At 40.3% G+C, this 11,088-nt stretch overlaps 1 non-coding gene across 1 annotated transcript; it reads right to left on the bottom strand.

Annotated features, from left to right (window-relative positions):
* Nucleotides 1-343: 343 nt before the first annotated feature.
* LOC124596704 lies at nt 344-532 on the bottom strand. The gene has a single exon (XR_006978360.1). It is a non-coding gene; the product is annotated as a U2 spliceosomal RNA (small nuclear RNA).
* Nucleotides 533-11,088: the final 10,556 nt, after the last annotated feature.

Genomic DNA, 11,088 nt, shown 5'->3' with positions numbered 1-11,088 from the left:
TTTGGTCCACGAAAATGTTATCATATTCTTCGAACGACTTGTTATTTTAACAATATGGAAAAGAGAATTCCAAGAGTCTTGTCTATTTGTAAACTCTGTCAAAAGGCCAAACCATCTACTATCTCACATCGTGCTCCGTTGTTTCCTATCATTCCTTTTAAATTAAAAGAGTTTGCTGCTGTTGATCTCTTGGGACCCCTTGTCAGAACTTTTTTCTTTTTTTTCCTTATTTTGTTTTTTTATTTTTTTTTAATTTTTTAAACAAATACGACAAGTTTTGCTAGCAGCGGAATATCTGATCACTGCAGAATATCAACCCATTTTAGGCTGTGTTTTAGTTAATTTTAGGTGGGCCGATCCCGGCGGTACTGCAATGCCAGGCCAACCCGCGACAGAGGTGGAGCAAGCCCCTAGCACTCCGCCATGAGCCAAAAATGAGTCTAATATTACGGTCCTGCGATGCAGGACGTATCAGATGTTAAGCTGATAAGAACAGAATTTTTTAGTCATTGAGGTAATACTTGGAAAGGAACTTAGGAAAGGTTCACATTCGGTAGGAATTGGAAGCAACCGCGAAGGTGTTGCTGTACGGTGCCTGGCATTCACCGGAGCGTCACACTTCGGGCGGACGTAACTAAGAATTATCTCAGGAATATAAGATCTTGGTGTGACCCAGAGGATTGTTCTGGCCAAGATGGAGAGTGTCATAAGCTTGTGTTCAACCCCGGTGGAAGTCCAGACGTAGCTGGCCGGGGGAAAAAGAAAGGAAAGCGAGCAGAGCGAAGGTTCATATGGGAAGGCTCATATGCCACTCCACTCTGCCGCCGGTCTCAACAGCAAAGGCTGGACACACACGAGACCGGTCTGCATCTGCCACACTCAAAACCTGCCTCCTCGACCGAGCAAGCAGCAGATGGGGCCTGAGCATCTCGGAACCCTCAGTCAAAATCGGAAGAAAACGAGGGAGAAGTATTCAATGCAGGGCGAGTCCGGCAGTAGCACCAGCAGTTGCGGCCCTCACAGCAAGGCTGGCCACGTTCAAGAGCCGCCGCTGCAGCTTCGTCATGATCGGGCATTAGGAGTCCAATTACTAAAGAAAACACATCGCATGTCAGTGTGTTATGTATCCGACCTCGCCAGCATTAAGCTGATAAGAACAGATACTACACTTTTTTTTTTTCTTTTGTGGGCCTCCTTCCTCCCCTATAGCCCTACCTTTTCCTCTCCAAAAATGCCGCCATCCTCTAGTGTCGACGCAGCACGTACAGCAGGGTGCTGTTAGTAGCAAGGCTTATTGCCATAAACCGAAAATAAAAGCGGAGGCATACTCTGCTATGCCTCAGGGGGCGACGACGCACTACTCAGAAATACACCTCTCCCTGCAGGTGTGAAGCAAGTGATGAGTTTAGAACTAAAAAGGAAGAAATAAATAAAGACAGAAATGAAGGCAAATTAAAAACAGGGACGGCAGCACACACAAACGAAAACGAAACTGGCGAGATAATCCCATCGCCCATAGAATTAACGTAATAATAAACCTCTAAGATAAATTACGTGTTTTCTAATTTTCCAATATAGGCAAGTCAAGGGTAGTTTAAAAGTCCGAGTGACATAGGTCCAGGGGTAAACTCAGGCAATTCCTGGACGAGGTGCCTTAGTCAACCCGGAACACCTTTTGATAACCATGAACAATTGCAACTTTCAGAAATCTTGCAAAAGTAGTGGTATATTTCCGGTCAGACTCCGCCAGGCGATGCTGGCTCCACAGGTAGTCCATGAAAGAGACAGCATCGGTGAGGGAAAGGTCATAGATCGTGAAAATGGTGTGGCCCAAGAGCCACACCATTGCGTTACGTCGTGTTCGGGGGTTGGTCTGAATATCAGGGGTAAGGAACCAGTCGATTGACACATTGTCTGGTGTCGTCCCACCGATCAGCGCTAATAGCACACGTGCAAGGTCCCACACTTCTGTGACGTGAGGGCATAAGAGACGATGCTCTCTGGTGTCTACGTCACCACATCGGCCGCAAGCAGCCGAGGGCCGTAGGCGGATGGCCGCCAGGTGATGATTAGTGGGTATTAAATTGATTACGACACGATACCATGGCGTTGAAACTTCTGTGGGAAGGGCTGGGTTATTGATATTAGCCCGAGCTTGGTGCCAGATGACCGACGGTCGTCTGTCCTCCTATTTATGTGGTGTGGGCTGGCCTCGAAGTGCCTGGTAAAGGCGCTTCGACGTGCGTACCTTGTCAGTGGCCACTGTTAGGACGTAACTTTGATTGAGGTAATAGTCCTTGACTGTCGTCATCCGGAACGGAATATGTGTCAAACATACTGGTGCACGCGCCGATCGTGGACGATAACGGTCGAAAAGAACCGCTGTTGTCCCACTTGGGTCAGTTTCACGCAAAGTGGCGATACGGTGAATCAGGAGGGCCGCACATTTGCGGGGAAAGTCAATGAGTCCAAGGCCACCATTGACCTTTGGCAGTGTACAAGTCTGTGCATCAACTATGAACAGTGCGTGCCGCCACTAGAGCCAATATACTGTTTGTGAGATGGCTCTGCTGGTTTGTTTCGGTAGCGTAAGGAGTTGTGCTACATACCATGCCCGTGATAGGATGTAAGTATTAATCAGTTGGATTCGTTGATGGAGGTCGAGTCGTCAATCAGCGTGACTCAGGCAAAGTCCTCTGATGCGCGTGAGAAGCCGCCTCCACGTGAGTGTTAACATGCGCTGCGGACAGGCAGTCACCTCAAGGCCCAAGATACGTTGTTCCCCCACAACTCGGTACCATGGGCGTTCGATGGTCAATGATCGTGGTCCTAACGGGATCAGCACTGTTTTGTTGGAATTTAACACGGCACCGGATGCACGTTCATAAACGTTGAGAACTCGGCGAACGTTCTAGAAGCTGCTGAACTTACTTCAAAATTTGTTTCTTTCACGCCGTTACGTAAAGCCACTAGACGGTCTGTATACAACGCCTTTGTTAAAAATTTCTTACGTGAAGTTGGACACGTTTGTAAAGTCATTTCAGATAACGGACCGCAATTCAGATCTGCTGTTTGGTCACGCATGCTCCGGAATCATAAAATCAAACCTGTTTTTATTTCATTGTGCTCACCACATTGTTACCCGTCTGAACGGATTATGAAAGAAATCAATAAGCTTTGCAGACTTTATTGTCACAGAAAGCATCAGCATTGGGACAGTTATTTACACTTATTTCAAAACGTGCTGAATGAAATGCCTCATGACTCCACTGTTTTACCACTTATTCTTGTACTGAAGAATGAAGAAGCACCGAACAGAATCAGAGTGCTTGTACCTTTCCCAAATACACGTAAACTTCGACACAAAGGCATAATTGATTTGGCTATTAAAAATATAAAATCTGCAGCAGACAAAAGGAGAAAACTACACGGTAAAGCAAATGCAAAGGAATTGTATATTGGTCAGAAAGTTCTCATTAAAGCTCATTCATTGTCACGTAAGAAGAAACACTTGAGTCACAAATTCTTTCTGATTTACAATGGACCTTACAGAATCCGACGTATACCACATGATAATTACGTTGAAGTTGAAACTCTGCGTACTAGGAAGAGTAAAGGATTGCACCACATTTCACATGTAAAACCGTTTATTGAGAGATAACCTGTTTTTTAACTTAGTCTTTGTCATAAAATTTTTCACTTCATGCTACTAGTACAATTGGTCACATTGAGAAACTGTTAACATGCAACAATGTTTTGAAGTTAACTACCAGCCTAGAACCTAAGGAACATACTTAGACAGTATTTACGAGTGCATTGTTACAGTGAACAGACGACACAGTGTTATTGTGTGTGTACATTCTTGCTTGTTAGTTGCACGATTACGTAACGACTATAAAGCTTACATACTTAGAACATACACTGCCAATGAGACCTTAATGCAACATTTTGGTTTACTTGAAATGACATTCTTTATTTGAAGTACATTCTGTGAGATTAAAGATGACTTAGCATTTGGTTTCTTTGACACCTACACGATTGCATCACGACGCTACTAATGTGTGACACAATTTACATTGTTGCTTTCATGCTGTATCTGTTTTATATCTGCACAGTTTTTCTGATTTCTTCTGGAAAGTAAAACATGTTTTAGTAGTAACTTTTGTGGTATAGCTACAATGAGACAGCCTTTTTCGTAGCACAACAATACGTTACAGTATAGTGCTTTCTTGATCACGGTAATGTACGTAATAACTTCGATATCTATACGCGTAGCATTTCGCTTTTGTTTATTCCGAGGTAAGTACATTGACTTCCACAGAACTTTGCTTACGGACGACGATAATTACAACACTTGACACATTTTTTACCAGCGCTACAGTACACATATTTGAGTGATTTAATTTGTACTTAAAACACTTCTTTTTAAAGATTTTTCAATTACAAAGATACAAAGGTTTTCCATGATACATTTCATTCCATTGCTGTAATTTGTAACATTTGAGGGTATAATTACATTACTCCTCAGGGGGGTACACGCTTACTTTGTGTACCATGTGTTTGGCTAGCACAAGCAGCCCTAGCTAATATGGTATTAGCTTTACACATCGGTACCATATTTCTCTAACACAGAATTACACAGCTATCTGATTATTTAACAGAGAAACACACGTTTTTTTTACTACGTCAGTGACACATGTTTACGCAATTACGCAGTTGGATAACTTCATACTTATGAAATTGTATTTTATCTGTACTTTGTGAACTCCTCATATTTTGTCGGAACCATTGTGATACTATGTGAGCTTTGAAGATGTATTTGGTATGAGATCATAATTTTTTTAAAGTACGTTTGAGGTAGATGTCACTATTGAAATGAGCAGAGAATTTTTTTTAGGTTTTAAAATTATTGCAGAAAGCTACGACGTTTTTGAGATTTGGCTGAGGTGTTATGATGTTATTATTACGACGACGAGGTGTATTATGATGTTGAGGTATGTTTATGATCAATAAGCTGATGCTATATGAGGAATCTGATTATGCTATGTATTTGTAATGATGAAATATTCAAGAAGTGTCGACGAATATGTATATATGTAATAAGGTAAGGAATAATGATTAGTGGTTAGGGACTCTGATTTGTAAAAAAGGATGTTGGAAACCAAGAATGGTAATTTAAGAGTTATGAAATGTGTGAAAATGCTGAATGTATCACAATGTCGTCCAAAATTTTTTGGCCACTGTTATATTTATAGGATTTTGTTTCTACACATTTCTACTGTAATTTCTCGACTTGTGAAATTTTATTTGTATCAAATTGTCATTGTAGCGGAAACTTCTGTTGTAAATTTCGGTAAGAAAGGTAAGTGAGCTTGACGTAATGCGTTGTGGGCGCCCAGCTGAGCGACAGTCGCCTGAAAAAAGAAAGCCATTAGGTGGAGAAAAAAGAGGCCATTATCCTCGCTATTGACATTTCTTTGTAGAAAGCATCGCAAATACGACACGCTCAAACTTGAGAACATATGATTGCACTGAGGAGCTCTTAATTTATGATATTTACTAAAATGCCTAATGAAATGATGAGAAACATTTTACATCTATTGTCTTTTGCAAGTGTTGTTAATAAAACTTCTCTATTTAAACTAGACTGAACTGCATGTGACTGATTTAGTCTTTAATAAAACTTGCATCTGACTGCGTATTTAACTGAACTGAACTTTATCTGACTGCATGGAAATATTGTTGGAAAATTAATACTCAAAATACACATCTGATTGAATGAAAGTTTAGTGGTAAAAATAAATGAAGGTCACCAACCTGTATCTGACTGCGTCTGTGGACTTAGCTCGTGCACTCCTTCCCGTTTAGACGATAATAAAACATATATTCAACTCAGCCATAGTGCAATGGCATAAAATTGTCATTCTAGATAACTTTTCTCATTTTTGGCCCTGTTAGTTACTTAGTAAAAATTCTGTCCTGATGTGAATAATTTGCTAACTGTGCAATAGCATATAGATTATTTTACTCTGATAAATGAAATTATTAGCTTTGCTCATGGGAACTTTACTTTAATGTACCTTTTGGATCAATGCAAGCACAGGATACGGAGAACGACATAAGGTGTGGGATGAAACTCTAATTTTATCTAAAAAATATTTACTGTTCAAACTTCTAAGGCACATGTGAAAAACTAAAAAAAACTTCTATAGGATGGATTTACGAGAAAGTTTCACAAAACGCTTATTGCATCAACAATGGGATTTCTATCTAGCTTTTAGACATTATTTAACCAAAGAAAACCTATTTTTTTAATTATTCTTTCTAGTTTCCCCAGGTATGTGCCGAGTTTCGCTCAATATATAGCTTATTATGTGCGCAGCGCCAATTCTTACTTTGATGCTGTCACGACCTGGCTGCCTCCTGCAAGCATCTAGCTCTGACTCGAAACACGTCTGCTGTCTCTGCGCACCTCCTCACCACAACTCAAACTTTTACCGCGTGCACCTAACTCTGTTAGCTGTCAAAGATCTTACTACTCGAAGATGTACTGCCGGCCGCGGTGGTCTAGTGGTTCTAGGCGCGCAGTCCGGAACCGCGGGACTGCTACGGTCGCAGGTTCGAATCCTGCCTCGGGCATGGATGTGTGTGATGTCCTTAGGTTAGTTAGGTTTAAGTAGTTCTAAGTTCTAGGGGACTGATGACCACAGAAGTTAAGTCCCATAGTGCTCAGAGCCATTTTTGAAGATGTACTACTCGTCCAACCTTGCGGTTGGGAACTATCGACATTTTTCACTGGCTCTATCCTGATCGAATCTCAGCACATACCTTTTACTTTCTAGCTGAGAGATTTTTTTACTGCCTTTGGAGACGCCATTTGCCTAGTGAATGACGCTTCATACCTTGCTTTTTTGCTCATTTCGTTTAATATATAGTTTCTAACTGCACTGCAGCATTAGTTAAAATAAAATTTAATAGATTTACTAATATAGATAGTTTATGCCTACAGATTCAGTAAATAATAATTTAATGATCTACCTCCAAAAACAAAAAAAAACGAGGGAGCACAAAAAGACATTTCCCTTCACAGGAATTGCATATGTAATTTTTCAACGATTTGGTAACTTTTTGGTAGTGTAAGTTAAGGTGATGCATCACTCTAGTCTTAAGATCTGACATAGGTAATAGACATTTCATATCTTTACCGTAATATTCTTTCTGCTTGAGCTTTATCATGTTTAGGTAAAAGTTATTGCATTTGTTGCTGCTGTTTGCCAGGCATAGTTCTACTGAATTTTATATTGTATTAAGCTAGTTTTACCACTGATTTATTTTTCTTGTTGCTGCTCATTGCCTCATATTAGTTGTAATGTTGCATTTGCTATGCTAATTTCTATAATGCTGCTGGCTTTGCCAATTTCCATTTTTTTGTCATTGCTGTTTGTGTTAATTGTTTTGTGCTGCTGCATTGCCTCGTCCCTTAGTTTAACATCTGAGCTTAGTAGATTTAAGTTAGCTTAAGAGGGGGTAGGCTATATAAGAGAACGAGTTGTGATGAATTGGAAGAAATGCATTGAGAAGCTATAAGAAAATGGTTTGGCCAAAAAAGAATTTTTAAAGAGGATATGAACAAAACAGTAGGGTTTAGAAACAAGACGTATAGATAGGACTTTTTGGGAATAATGATGAATGAAGGGACAAGTTCTGATTGGAAAATACTGCAGTGAAACAAACACTGTCTTTTCCTTTTGTGTTATACCACTATTTGCTTGTGGACCCTTGTGTATTTGTGTTCTTCCTGTCTTTATGTGGTTATCTGATAAGATATATGTTGTAGAATTTTTCTAATAATGTGTTATTTACTTTTTAAAGATGTTTAGACATTATTTATTCTGTTTTGTTTTAATGCTCACATGTGAAGTTGATGTGTCGAAAGTTATTCAGACCTTTTATGTATTTACTTATATCATAATTCCTGTAACACTGTTGTATATGTTAATTCGATTCTTTTGTAAAGCCCATATTACCACAAATGACATCTGTATTGTTATGTTCTTTAATGATGTATTTTGTACCTGTGTAATTGTATTCTTATGTTGTAAATTTATAATTCTATAGACACCAGTTCTTCAAGTTAAGTTACATTTCACTGCACACGTTTCTGTTGGTCATAGTATATGCACAATAGATGAGAAGTTAGGACTGTTAGTGTTTGCACATGTGTTGATAATTCAGCAAGGGACTGGTTAACAGCATTGCTGGTTCTAAGGACAGTCCCAAAAACTTTGTGAGTGCACAAGTGGTTTATGGACTTGCTATATCATCCGCAAGACTCTTCGATGGTGATTGTGCACCTGCACAGTCGCAACAGGTGGCTGCTCGCCGTCTCTACAAGGACTGCAGTGGGTCTGCACCTTTGATGGCCCACCAATACCATTATCTCTACAAGGACTGCAGTGGGTCTGCACCTCTGGTGGCCCACCAATACGGTAATCTCTTCCAGGACTATAGTGGGTCTGCTCTGTGATTACCTACCAATATTCTTCAAAACTTCGACTGACTCTACTGTGGGTTTGCTCTGTTGTGGACCATTACCTGTCTGCATGTCAAGAGTCAGCATTATCTTTCTGTTGTAAGGACAACACTACTTCTTCAAGGCTGCATGGAAATCAACTACTACCGTGTGCATTTTCTTTTACTGGTCAGACTTTGTGCATAAAATTGTAATTAATACTGTGATGAATCATCCGGACTGTCTTTATGGACTGTAGCTTTTGACCAACATTGTATCAATAAGTGCGTGCATTTGATATCTTTGTTATTGTAATTATGAAAAATTTTATCAAATCGTTATTGGCCACTGCCCAAAACAAATTGTAAAATTTTTTGTGGGGAGCATGGGGGCTATGTAAGTAGGCTGTTGACGTTTTTTTATTGGTAACGCCACGTAGCGCTCTGTATGAAAATCACTGGCTGTTCTGTGTGCAGTCTGTGGCTTGTTTGCATTGTTGTTTGCTATTGTAGTGTTGGGCAGACACTGTTGCATGCAGTTGGTAAATACAAGCAACTGTGTTGTGGGGAGAGGTTGTGGGCAGTGCTGCGGGAAGAATTTAGGTATCTATTTTGAGTTGCGTGCAAGATAACATCTGGGATATATCCTAGGATAGGAACATCAATTGATGGGTTTGCACACAGATCTGTGGGTTAATCTCCTACCTAATCTGTTATTAGTTAAGATGGTTGAATACATCAATTAGTTTGAGAGCATGTTCTTCATTACCATTCTATTGCAGCTAATAGTTTTCAAAGTGACTTAATGAACATAGAAATAATAAATGTAATTTTGTTTTCAGATGATGTTCCTATCCTAGGATGTATCCCAGATGTTATCTGGCACGCAACTCAAAATAGATACCTAAATTCTTCCATCAGCACTGCCCACAACCTCTCCCCACAACACAGTTGCTTGTATTTACCAACTGCATGCAACAGTGTCGCAATAATATTAGATGTAGTTGGAGTGGTATCACTATTACAAGTAATGAGGTTGTTATCCGATTTCCTAGTACAATAAAAGACTAAAATGTCAAGGTCAGTCGTACAGTTTGTCGTCGGAAGAGTGTTGACAATAACTTTTGAAAACCCAGAAATATTCCTTCGTGACCCTGACGGTTTGGCATATGGGATATAAATAAACTGCAGTGACAAAAGTCATGGGATAGCGAAATGCACAAATACAGATGGCGGTTGTATCGCATACACAACGTATAAAAGAACAGTGCATTGTTGGAGCTGTCATTTATACTCAGGTGATTTATGTGGAAAGGTTTACAACGTGATTATGGCGCCACGACGGAATTGACAGACTTTGAACGCAGAATGGTACTTGGAGATAGACACATGGGACATTGCATTTCGGAAATCGTTAGAGAATTCAGATCACGAGGTCCAAAGTGTCAAGAGTGCGCCGAGAAAACCAGATTACCTATCACCACGGATAACACAGTGACCGACGACCTTCAATTAGCGACCGAGAGTTGCTGCGTATTCGTAGACTTGTCAGTGCTAACAGACCAGCAACATTTGCGGAAATATGGACGGCTATGGAGACAGCATGGCTCAGTATTTCTGCAGGAACTTCCTACAACATGAGTTCACGCCATGTTGAGTTGCTGCAGTACGTCTGACAAAAGAAGGTTCGACATAATATTAGGAGGTATCCCATGACTTTTGTCACCTCATTATGTAGCTTGAATGATGGCCACCTAATGTAGAGGAAGAGTCGGATTCAAGAAGAGAGGTGTAACACTAAGCATCTGTCGAGAAAAATTATAGTTTATTTCTTGTTTTGATATCCTGAAACACGCTCGTGAGAGCATGTACCCTCATGGACAATTGATAGCTGACTCGTTCCAGAGAGAAGGTGCTGCTGTTACCTCAGTGAGTGATACAGCTTAGTGTATCGTATGCGTTAAAAGGATTACTGAGTCCGTATGCTGGCCAGTCTTCGAATGGGTCATCCTAGTACTGGCATAACATGTGACATGAGCTCATTTTATTACGGCTAGTTCATGGGTGCTCGGTACGTGCTACATATCAGCCCCGCGGTATTGCAGATCAGTTTTCACTTGACACTGTATCATGAATGCCTCAGTTTGGGGAAACCTCATGGCTAGAGACAACTGTTGTAACCAACACCAAATTGATTGCAGGAAACGCCATCGACAGCAGCGAATAACAACAAGCACACAAGAGACAGCATCAAAAAATAAAAAAATTAAAAAATTAAAAAAATCGTAACAATACTCGCCGGGCAGCCGTTACGTCAACGAGGGAACTGAGATGGAACTGGTGCAATTGATTATGACCCTCCTGCCAATAAACACTATCTGTCATCTACCCTCTCCCCTCTCCTAGTGGTCCACTTACGCTCTTATCCAGAATTTATTTAAGCCAAATATATGATCAATTTGATGTTTTAATGGCCATAAGTTATGACCAACCTTGTCATAATTAGTACAGTTTATGACCCAGTATTATATGTATTAACCTTATATAGAGGATTGAATACAGCAGGAAAGGGAAAAG

The sequence above is a fragment of the Schistocerca americana genome, chromosome 2, assembly GCF_021461395.2.
Source record: "Schistocerca americana isolate TAMUIC-IGC-003095 chromosome 2, iqSchAmer2.1, whole genome shotgun sequence".
NCBI classification, from domain to species: domain Eukaryota; kingdom Metazoa; phylum Arthropoda; class Insecta; order Orthoptera; family Acrididae; genus Schistocerca; species Schistocerca americana.
This window is presented reverse-complemented; position numbering and strand designations above follow the sequence as displayed.